At 37.1% G+C, this 10,385-nt stretch overlaps 1 non-coding gene across 1 annotated transcript; it reads left to right on the plus strand.

Moving 5' to 3' along the window:
* Positions 1 to 2,030: 2,030 nt before the first annotated feature.
* On the plus strand, positions 2,031 to 2,198 carry LOC114915056 (small nucleolar RNA snoR143). Its single transcript, XR_003802897.1, has one exon. It is a non-coding gene; the product is annotated as a small nucleolar RNA snoR143 (small nucleolar RNA).
* The last annotated feature ends 8,187 nt before the right edge of the window (positions 2,199 to 10,385 follow it).

A 10,385-nucleotide genomic window follows, 5' to 3' on the forward strand; every position in this document is an offset into this window, starting at 1 on the left:
GTTCAAAATTTACTTATTAAAACGTGCTCTGGTAATCGATTACCCATTCCCTGTAATCGATTACCAGAAGATAAAAATTTCAAAATTTGAATTTAAATTTTACAACGTTCCAAACATTTTGAAATTAAACCGTTGTAATTAATTACCAAGTCTTGTAATCGATTACTAGAGCCTATTTTCTGGAAAATTTTAGAAAGGCACAACTCTTCATGAAAAGTCATAACCTAAGAAACAATCATTTATAAATACCAATAATTTTTCAGAAAAAGGTTACGAACTCTATTGTGAAAAATTATCTTTATATATCACTTGGCCAAAATCATTTTCAAAAATTATCTAAAGAGTTCTACTAAATCTAAAAGTGTAAAATCCACTCTTAAAAGAGAGTTGTTCTACTTCATTCAATTCATCTATTGATCTGTAAAGGAGAAAGTGTTGTTCTCCTTGGTGGTGTGTGATTCTCAACACGAGGAAAGGGAATTCCTAAGTGTTGGAGAATTTGAGTCTTGTAAAAGTTACAAGCATAGTGAAAAATCTCAAGTGGGAGACTTGAGGACTGGATGTAAGCAAGGTTGACCGAACCAGTATAAAATCAAGTTTGCAATTCTCTTTCCCTATACTTTTAATTTTGATTGTGTAGTTTTTGCATCATTACATTCAATTTGTTTATGATATTGAATTTATAAGAAAGAAGTTAGAAAAACTTATAAAGAGAAGAAAAAATTAGATAACTTAATTCACCCTCCCCTCTTAAGTTATACGAGGCTACTTGACTAACAGAGATGTCTCACAATAATATAATATCACTATCAATTTTAAGTCTTTTAAAAAATATAGTTGTACGTAATACCTAAGATAGTCATTTGACATTTAAATAAACAAATAAGTAATTAAAAATAATTATGTAATAATAAAGACTATAAATAATAATTCTAAATTTTAGAGGGATAAAAAATAATAATTTTTTTAAGAACTAAGATCAAAATTTGTTCATTTTGCAAGATTAAGCCTTAAAAGAGTAGTTATTTGATTAGAGAGAATATTTTTATTTATATTTTCTCATTAAAGTAATAAAAATAACCTTTATTGTTTTTTATTTTGATTTTGATTTTCTATTTGCACTAATTCGTTTACAAACTTTTAAATATAGGAAAATGAAAATAAAACAATAGTTTTACAACAAAATCAAAACTAGAAAGGTTCATGATATATACACCTTCTTTTTTCTATAAGTACACCTCTTTTTAAAAAAAATAACTAAAATTTTAAAATATTTTTAATTTTTTGTTTTAAATTTTTTAATTTTACATCCACAACATTTAATTTAGTACTTTTTTTCACGCATCTTTCTTTCTTTTTTCAATTTTTACATGTACCCCTTATTTTTCCTTCACTCCACTTATTTTGATAACATATGAAAATTGAGAGAGAAAAAAAAAGTGTGTGAATAAGAAGAAGAAAGTAACAAATTAAAAGTTAAAAGTATAAAATTAATTTTTTTTTTTAAAATTATAATATTTTATAATAAAAAAATTAAAAAGGAGGTATACTTATAAAAAAAAAAAAAAAAAAAAGAGATATATCGTGAGCCAACTAGAAAACATCTTCTCAATCAAAAGAATCCATACATTTTTTTTTTCAAAAAAGTAAAAGCCCAATAACAACTAGGGTTTGTTATAGAAAAGGGAGCTAAATGCCCAAATGTAAACCATGGGTGCGGCTCCACTCGCTATATATACATTCTCGAATCTAAATTCCCCACATTCACAACCCTAGATAGAGCAGCGGCAATTGAATTCAGAATAGTCACAATCACAATCCTCTACCATTCCATGCTTTTATGCAATTTTTCACTTTTGGTTGAAAATCGAAATTGGGGCAAAACCCAATTTATTATTTATTCGTTGAACCCATTTTCGTTTATTTTTTTAATTTTCTTTTGAAGCATTTTGCATCTTCAGGGATCATAAGGTTAATGGTTTTGCCAATGATGTTATTAGCGTTAGTTGAAGTGTGTTTTGGGGTTGAAGACGCACTTTGTATTGTTGTGGGTCTCTCTGATTATGTGGAGCGGACTTTGAACAATGGTGCGGAAAGTGAGAGCTGTTTAGTCAGCAGGCAGCCAGACAACTGCCGAGGTGGATCCACAGATGAACGGATTTTTAATGCTGTTTGTCTACTAATTCCACCTTACATTTTTTATTTGGATCGTCTACACTCTCTTGTTTTTTTTGGTGTTAAGTGTAGGAAGTTTATAAATCAGGTTTTCTAAGAAATTTAAATTGGATCGATCTATTTTGTGGGTATTTTGTTGTTTGATTTATGGGTTCGTTTTTTTAAAAAACTATAAATTGATTTTCTTGAAATTGGATGAGTGTGAGAGGCTTATTCATTTTATACTCATATAGATTGAATTTTTAAAATATTTAAATTAAATCGATTAATGGAATAATTGGATTAGATAATTGAACTAATTTTAGAACTAATTTTACAGAATGAATCAATTCAGAGTTTTTTCAAAATAGGTCAGTTTGAGTTGGTTTGAATTTTTTTCTCATCCAAACTTTGGATTTGTGTATAAAATTGGTTTACTTTCTTCAAATTGAGTCATTCATTGTGTGTCTAATGATTTTAATGAATGGATTACAGCTTGCAGGCCCATTGATTCTTACAAGAATATAACCAGTGCCCATACACATGAAAGTTTATATTTAAACCTAAAAATTTTAATGAATGAAATACAACTTGCAGGCCCCTTAATCAGTGTGAGGCCCATATAACACATGAAAGTTTATAGTCAAACCTACAACTTTGATCCATATGAGGACTCACTCTAGGACTATCAAACAATGGGTGAATGTTGAATTATGTTGATTTGACAACATTGTTTCATGCAAAATAGACTACAATATCTTCTGGAAGATGGAGTAATTATATTTTGTCATGTTTTCTCTATGGGCTCAAATAAGTTAACAATGTTGTGAAAGCTTATTTGGAGAAAAGTGAGGTATGTTATGACCAATGATTACATTTCTTAATGCATGTAGGATTCTGGTACTGTGGGATTGTGATGGTAGGTATGAGTATGATCACTATGTATGCAGCATTGCAACATTTTCCTTTAGTTAGTAAGTTGAGAAATTAATAATTTCATTGAGTATCATAACAAAAATAAACAAATATTTAAAAGAAATGAAAAGAATAAAATTGAAAAAAAAAATAATATAAACTATAGATATAAGGTGAATAATATTTATTGTACTAAAATTTTATTAAAAAAAACAGTTTAGTTTTACAACAATGTACTCAATTAACAAAATGACAATTCAAATTTATAAATTAAATTAAAAAAGAAAAGATTAGTTCAATAACTATCCTGCACTAAACTATAGTAGTTTAGTTTTATAAAATTGAACTAAAATATAGTTTTGTTTCGCTTTCATTTAATATAATATTTTTAATATTCCTACTCCTACTTATTTATACTCATGTCTTCAATCATAACAAGAATATATTATGGGTTTTATGTTTAACTAATATTTTAATTTTAGTATGTGCAATACAGATAAATATTTATTATATGAGTTAATCATCCATACACTATCCGTGTAAAGTTTTTTACGCTGGCGACCAATCAAATCTTTTAAATTATTTTATTTTATTTTTATTTCATTAAATAAGCAACTGACATGATACTATTTAAACATATGATTGGTTGCTAGTATAAAGGTGATTAACTCTTATTATATATACTAAATTTTATAATAAATCAAATATAAAAATAAATATTATGTTTTAATATATAAATTATATTTAAAATTTATATGAATAGATATTTTTAAATATATAAATTATATTTAAGATTTATGATAAATAATTTATATTATAACATAATATTATTTTATTTATTGATAATTTATTTTAAGAATATTTAAATTTAATTTAAAATAATTAGGATAAATAAAAATTGAAATAGATAAGAATCTAAAAGAATTTTTAAAAGTCTTCTCAGCGAAGTAAAGTCTTTAAAAATATTTTAGAGGTTTGAGTTGAAGTGGAGAAAAGATGCACTAAAATGGGAGGTTGAATAATGTGTATTAAAAACTCACATTTTATACAGTGAAAAAGAAAATAATTTATGAAACAAATCATCGAAGAAGAGTCAAACACTAGAGATTGAGGAAGAGACAAATGAAACACTAGAGATTTTTATACCGGTTCATCTCAATCACTAAGACTATGTCTAGTTCTCAACCCAACCAAATTGAGTTCCATTAACTTTCAACAAAGTTACAAGTATTCTTTTACCAAGTCACCTCTAGTTCAATCCTAAGTAGTCTTTAACTTGTTTCTTCAAGCAACTACTTAATTATTCTGAGAAAGAATTTATAGAAAGATATACATAAGAGATGTGCAATATACATAAAAGACTTGTATAGAAAGAAACGTTCTCTGTAAATTATACTTATTCTTTCTTGTAAAAAACTTACAACTCTATATTGGTTGTATAACGTCTAAGTGAGACAAATACAACACTTGTGTAACCTTCATAACCATTGTTATAAGATTGAGCCTAGAGAGGTTTGTTTGTAAAAACAAAATTGTTTTGAACTTGAAGAGGCTTAACAATAAAAAAATATACTTGGTTGTTAAGGCTTGTTAAAAGAATACTTGGGTAGTTTGTAACGACCCACCTTGATCCCTATCCTGTACAACACAACTACTAGCAATGAAAAAATCTAACTCAAGACTATAAAATTATAGATATAATGTTGTACTACATATATGTAAAGGTGATCAATTAAGTAATATGTGCAATATGAATACAGTAATCTAGTAAATGTAAACTATACATTCTAAGTTGTCAGTCAAGAAACTACTGCTACATATATACATCAATACTCTTCAGGCAATCAACAAAATATCCTCCAACTCATGCACCACTAAATGTCCTCCACAACATTGCTTTAGTCTTATCCCTACCTTGCTCTTATATCATGTATGATCATCACAATCCACACTACATGGAAACACACAAAGGTAAGCTAGAGTAAAAAAGAAACAACATATATACCACACAGGAACATCACTTCATCATCTCATCTTTAACAACACAATAACAAGGCATCACATTATACAACATAAATCAACACAGCAACACATTTCATCATATATCAACACAATAAATGAACAACACTATCAACTCAACACATTATATGCTCAACACAACAACTATATGCATCGTCACACATTTCAACTAGAAGATCTCCTACAACACAGGGTGAGCATTTTTAAGTGGCTTGACACTATCGAACAACAACACATGGTGATATTTTTGGGCTTGCTAGATCAACATCAAATTGGATATCAATTCACAAGACAACAACTTGGTTTCTCAGATGTTATCACTTAAACAAGGAAGTCTAGTACTACTATCAAGGTAGAATAGTTGTGTATGGGCCTACTACAAGATTAGCTAGCTTAACTAAGTCTTTAATGGGATTAGCCTACCGACTATCCTCCAAATACTATGCCTTTCTAATACTCGATCAGGAACCAAGTTCCTGACTTCATACTTTACTCGGTTAGTCACTTATAATCAGTATAGTTTGAGTTGACCCCTATACAATGGTCGCTTCATACACGTGTATCTCGACCTTGCTCATACATGGTACTAGCAAAATCCTAGAGGAGAAACAACATAGTATCCACTTCAAGGATCCACTTCAAGGGTCAACTTTCCACAAGTTGGACTTGTAACACCCCATTTTTCAAAAAAGGTTATTATTATTGTAGAGGAAAAATATTTTATGATATACATGTATTTATTCTATTTAATTATTTTGGAAAAAAGAGAAGTGGGTCAGAAGAGAAGAAAAAAGGGTTGGGTTGACCCAACCCAATGGATTAATTTTAAGAAAGGGGTTAGGTAGAGTTAACCCTATCTGCCTCATTTGCGTTTTGAAGGGTTAGGAAAGAAAAAAAGGAGAAAAAGAGGAGAAACAAAGAGCTTTGAGGAGGAGCACCCAGAAAGAGATCAGGAACGACTTCCATTACATTGAGTATTCTGATTAACGTAACCTGGTATAGGGGAAAAGGGGAGATTTATGTGTAGAGTCACATGGAGGAATGGGTGGAGAATAGTTCCGGTGGAATTCTTAATAATTTTATAATTGTTTCTGTTCTCACCTAAGGTCGGCCTGAGGGGCGATCACTCTGATGAGTTCGGTGAGCCTATTCTCCTGGGTATGTCGGTCGTCCCGAGGTGGGGGTGGTACCTGTAAAAGAGACTCTGATGCTAAAGTTAGTTCTTGATAGTGTAGATGTCTCGTATTTATAGCAGACGTACCTTGGTGAATTTAGAGTTTTCTCTCTTTGGGAGAGAGTAGGTTTGAAGTCGGCCTAACATTGGCCGCAGGCCCTATTGAGTATGGGCCCGCGTATGTGGTAGCACAATTAGGGCTGGTGTGAAACTCGGTATTTGGTACGGGCAGTACACTAGCCACCTAAGCTTCGAGCTCTTTGGGCGAGGAGTTCATGCCGAGTTGGAGATGACTGGGCGAGGGGTCATGACCTTTTGTTTCTGTGTTTCAAGTTGAACACCACATGTTTTCAGAAGGTCGCCTTGTTTCTCGAAACGTTGGCGGCTGTAATAAAGAGTGACGGCTCATAATGATAGGACGCACCTTGTCATTATGAGCCTTATTTAATGTGCCCCTATTCCTGTCGGGAGCAAGTGTTTTAAACTTAGGGGTCGCATTTTCCCTCCTCACTTCTAGCCTTTCCTCCTTTCATTTCTGTTCTTACTGGGAATCCGAGGTAGGGATGATCCACTGGGTAAGATCGGTGAGCCTCCTTTGCTGGTACGCTTGATGTTCCAAGATGGGGGTGGTACCTGCAAAAGAGACTCCGATGCTAAAGTTAGGATTTGTATGAGTATGAGTCTCGTATAAATAATGCACGTACCTTAGTGTGTATTAGGGTTTTTTTGGGCCTAGCGCGTGTCCGGGTCACTCCGCGCTGCGATGCCGAGCTCGAGCTCGGCATAGCGGTACGAATAGTACACTAGCCCCCCGAGCTCCGAAGACCGTAGGTCGAGGAGTTAAGACCGAGCTCGACAAGGGGTCGTGACTTTTCGCGTACGCCTATTTGTCATGACGCCATGTGTCATAATCATCACCTCGTTCCCATAACACGTGGGCGGCGCGGTGACAAGATTGTATTTTTATTTGTTTGATGACGTGGCCTCTTTGGGCCGATGTGGTGTTCCGATGTCCATGTTTCATGGTCGGGCTGAGGAGCTCGGCAATAATGAGCTTACTGCTTGGTTAGGCTGGTAAACCTTTGACCGAGTCAGTAGATTGGTGAGGGACAAGTCGACAACTCGGCTGGCCAGTACACTTCCCCCCCAAGCACCGAGTGATGTAAGAGCAAAGGGGCTTCTGAGGAGTTCCCAAATTTGTTGTTTGAAGGTTCAAATTCGACCTTGTTAAGTATATGTGATCTCAAGGTTCGGACTCAACCTTGGCATATCAAGGTTCGAACTCGACCTTGGTTAAGAAAATGTGATTTCAAGGTTCGGACTCGACCTTGGCATATCAAGGTTCGAACTCGACCTTGGTTAAGAAAATGTGATCTCAAGGTTTGGACTCGACCTTGGCATATCAAGGTTCGAACTCGACCTTGGCATATCAAGGTTAGAACTCGACCTTGGTTAAGAAAATGTGATCTCAAGGTTTGGACTCGACCTTGGCATATCAAGGTTCGAACTCGACCTTGGTTAAGAAAATGTGATCTCAAGGTTCGGACTCGACCTTGACATATCAAGGTTCGACCTCGACCTTGGTCAAGAAAATGTGATCTCAAGGTTCGGACTTGACCTTGGCATATCAAGGTTCAAACTCGACCTTGTTAAGTAGATGTGATCTCAAGGTTCGGACTCGACCTTGACATATCAAGGTTCGAACTCGACCTTGGTTAAGAAAATGTGATCTCAAGGTTCGAACTCGACCTTGGCATCAAGGTTCGGATTCGACCTTGGCAACGTAATTTGTATTTGAAGGTTCGAACCCGACTTTAACATCAAGATTCGAACTCGACCTTGGCAAGTCGTCATGGTTAATGTGCCAATACCGAAAATTTATGGGAATGGAGTTGCTTTGTTGATTTATTTCTGAGGTGTGCCTCGTTAAAACCTTCCTTGGCCAAAAACCCTTTTCTTTAGTGGGAAAAAAGGCTGAGGAGGAAAAAAGAGTACATCACCTGAATTTACAAGTTAAGAGAAATAAAATTTGAGGTGGGTGGAATTCCAAGTTCCAAATTTTCCTTTGGAGGGGTCTGTTCTTGCTTCTCCCCGTAATTGCCAAACAAGGTCGCCAACTTTAAATGTTCGTGGCCTGACCTTGGTCTTGTTTTCCTTGTGGTTTGTCGCGAATTGCCTTGCGGAACTCGGCATGCTCCTCCATCTGGATGTACCCAGCAGCGCGAGCTCGGAGCTCGTCCATGTCGGGAGGAGGTCGTCGGCAAAGGCTATTGACGAAAGGTCCTGGCTTCAACGCCATGGGCATAGAGTGCAGTGCGACCTTAGGATTCAGATTTTGGATCTTTACCGAGATGGCAGCGAATCGTTCCATGAATGTCCGGAGTGGCTCGTCGTCACTCTGTCTGAGACTGGCCAGGGCAGCTGATGTTATGTGATGAGGTCGGCTCGTCGCATACTGTGCTGTGAACCGTCTGACCAGGGTGCTGAAGCTGTCAATTGACTTGGCAGGTAGCTGGGTGTACCAGTTGAGCGCGGCCCCTTTGAGCTAGGTCGGAAAAACCCTACACAGGATAGCATCCTCATTAGTGTAAAGATTTACCTGTGTGGTATACAAATCGATGTGCTCGTCCGGATCCGTGGTGCCGTCATAACGGTCGATGTGGAGAGGCTTCCACCCGAAAGGGAGAGGTGTTTCCATGATGCCGTCCACAAAAGGATGACGACGGAAGGTCGCCTGATTTCTCGTGACGTGGGCAGGAGCGTTGCTTACATCATGTGCTGACCTGTTGGTCGGTATGTGAGACCGATGTGTGGCAGGCCTGGGGGTTGGTGCCCTAGCCGCTGTTAGCGGTTGAGAAACCGAGTGCCCTTCCTCCTCATGCAGGTTTTTTTGTTGAGGGAGTTGATCAGAGGGACGCCGAGGGAGTTGAGCGTGAATATGCTCGTTCTCGGCGCGTAGCGCCGCTAGGTCAGCCTCATTAGCGGTACGCATCGCGACTAGGGCAGTTTCGTGCTTGGCACGCATACTTTGTAGATCTGCGGCGTGTTGCTGCCGCATCTGCTCGACCTGCTCAATCAGTCATCTCAATGCTGCTTCGTTATCCATGTTAGTGGTGTGATCTAGGTCGTCTGTTACGCATCTGCTATGGCTTCTGGTGAAAACCATAAGCATGGCCGATAAGAGCTGTCTTGATCAGCCCCACGGTGGGCGCCAAATGTTCTTACCGGGAATCCGAGGTAGGGATGATCCGCTGGGTAAGATCGGTGAGCCTCCTTCGCTGGTACGCTTGATGTTCCAAGATGGGGGGGGTACCTGCAAAAGAGACTCCGATGCTAAAGTTAGGATTTGTATGAGTATGAGTCTCATATAAATAATGCACGTACCTTAGTGTGTATTCAGGTTTTGTTGGGCCTTGGGCCCGAGATCAGTTTATGACCTAATTGGATAGCGAGTCGATGTCGCCTAGCGCGTGTCCGAGGTCACTCTGCGCTGTGATGCTGAGCTCTAACTCGGCATAGCGGTACGGATAGTACACTAGCCCCCCGAGCTCTGAAGACCGTAGGTCGAGGAGTTAAGACCGAGCTCGACAAGGGGTTGTGACTTTTCACGTACGCCTATTTGTCATGACGCCATGTGTCATAATCGTCACCTCGTTCCCATAACGCGTGGGCGGCGCGGTGACAAGTTTGTATTTTTATTTGTTTGATAACGTGGCCTCTTTGGGCCGATGTGGTGTTCCGATGTCCATGTTTCATGGTCGGGCTGAGGAGCTCAGCAATAATGAGCATACTGCTTGGTTAGGCTGGTAAACCTTTGACCGAGTCAGTAGATTGGTGAGGGACAAGTCGACAAATTGGCTGGCCAGTACAATTTTCCTCCTTTTCTCTGTTTTCCTTGCTCTGTTTGCATTTTCGGTGGTACTTCCATCGCCGATTGCGAGTTTTCGAGTGTCGATCATAGGGCGTTCCAGGTACTATCCTTTCCCTTGTGTGTCTGTCTCCTCTATTTTTGTCTTAGTGTTGTCGTGAGGATGGCTGGTGTCGGAGAATAGTGCTCCGTTCTATCTCGAGTCGCCTTGGAGAAGGGCAAAGAGAAAGCCCAGGTCCACGGGAGAGATGTGGT

This window comes from Cajanus cajan, chromosome 5 (assembly GCF_000230855.2).
Source record: "Cajanus cajan strain Asha chromosome 5, NIPB_CcT2T_4, whole genome shotgun sequence".
Lineage (NCBI taxonomy): Eukaryota > Viridiplantae > Streptophyta > Magnoliopsida > Fabales > Fabaceae > Cajanus > Cajanus cajan.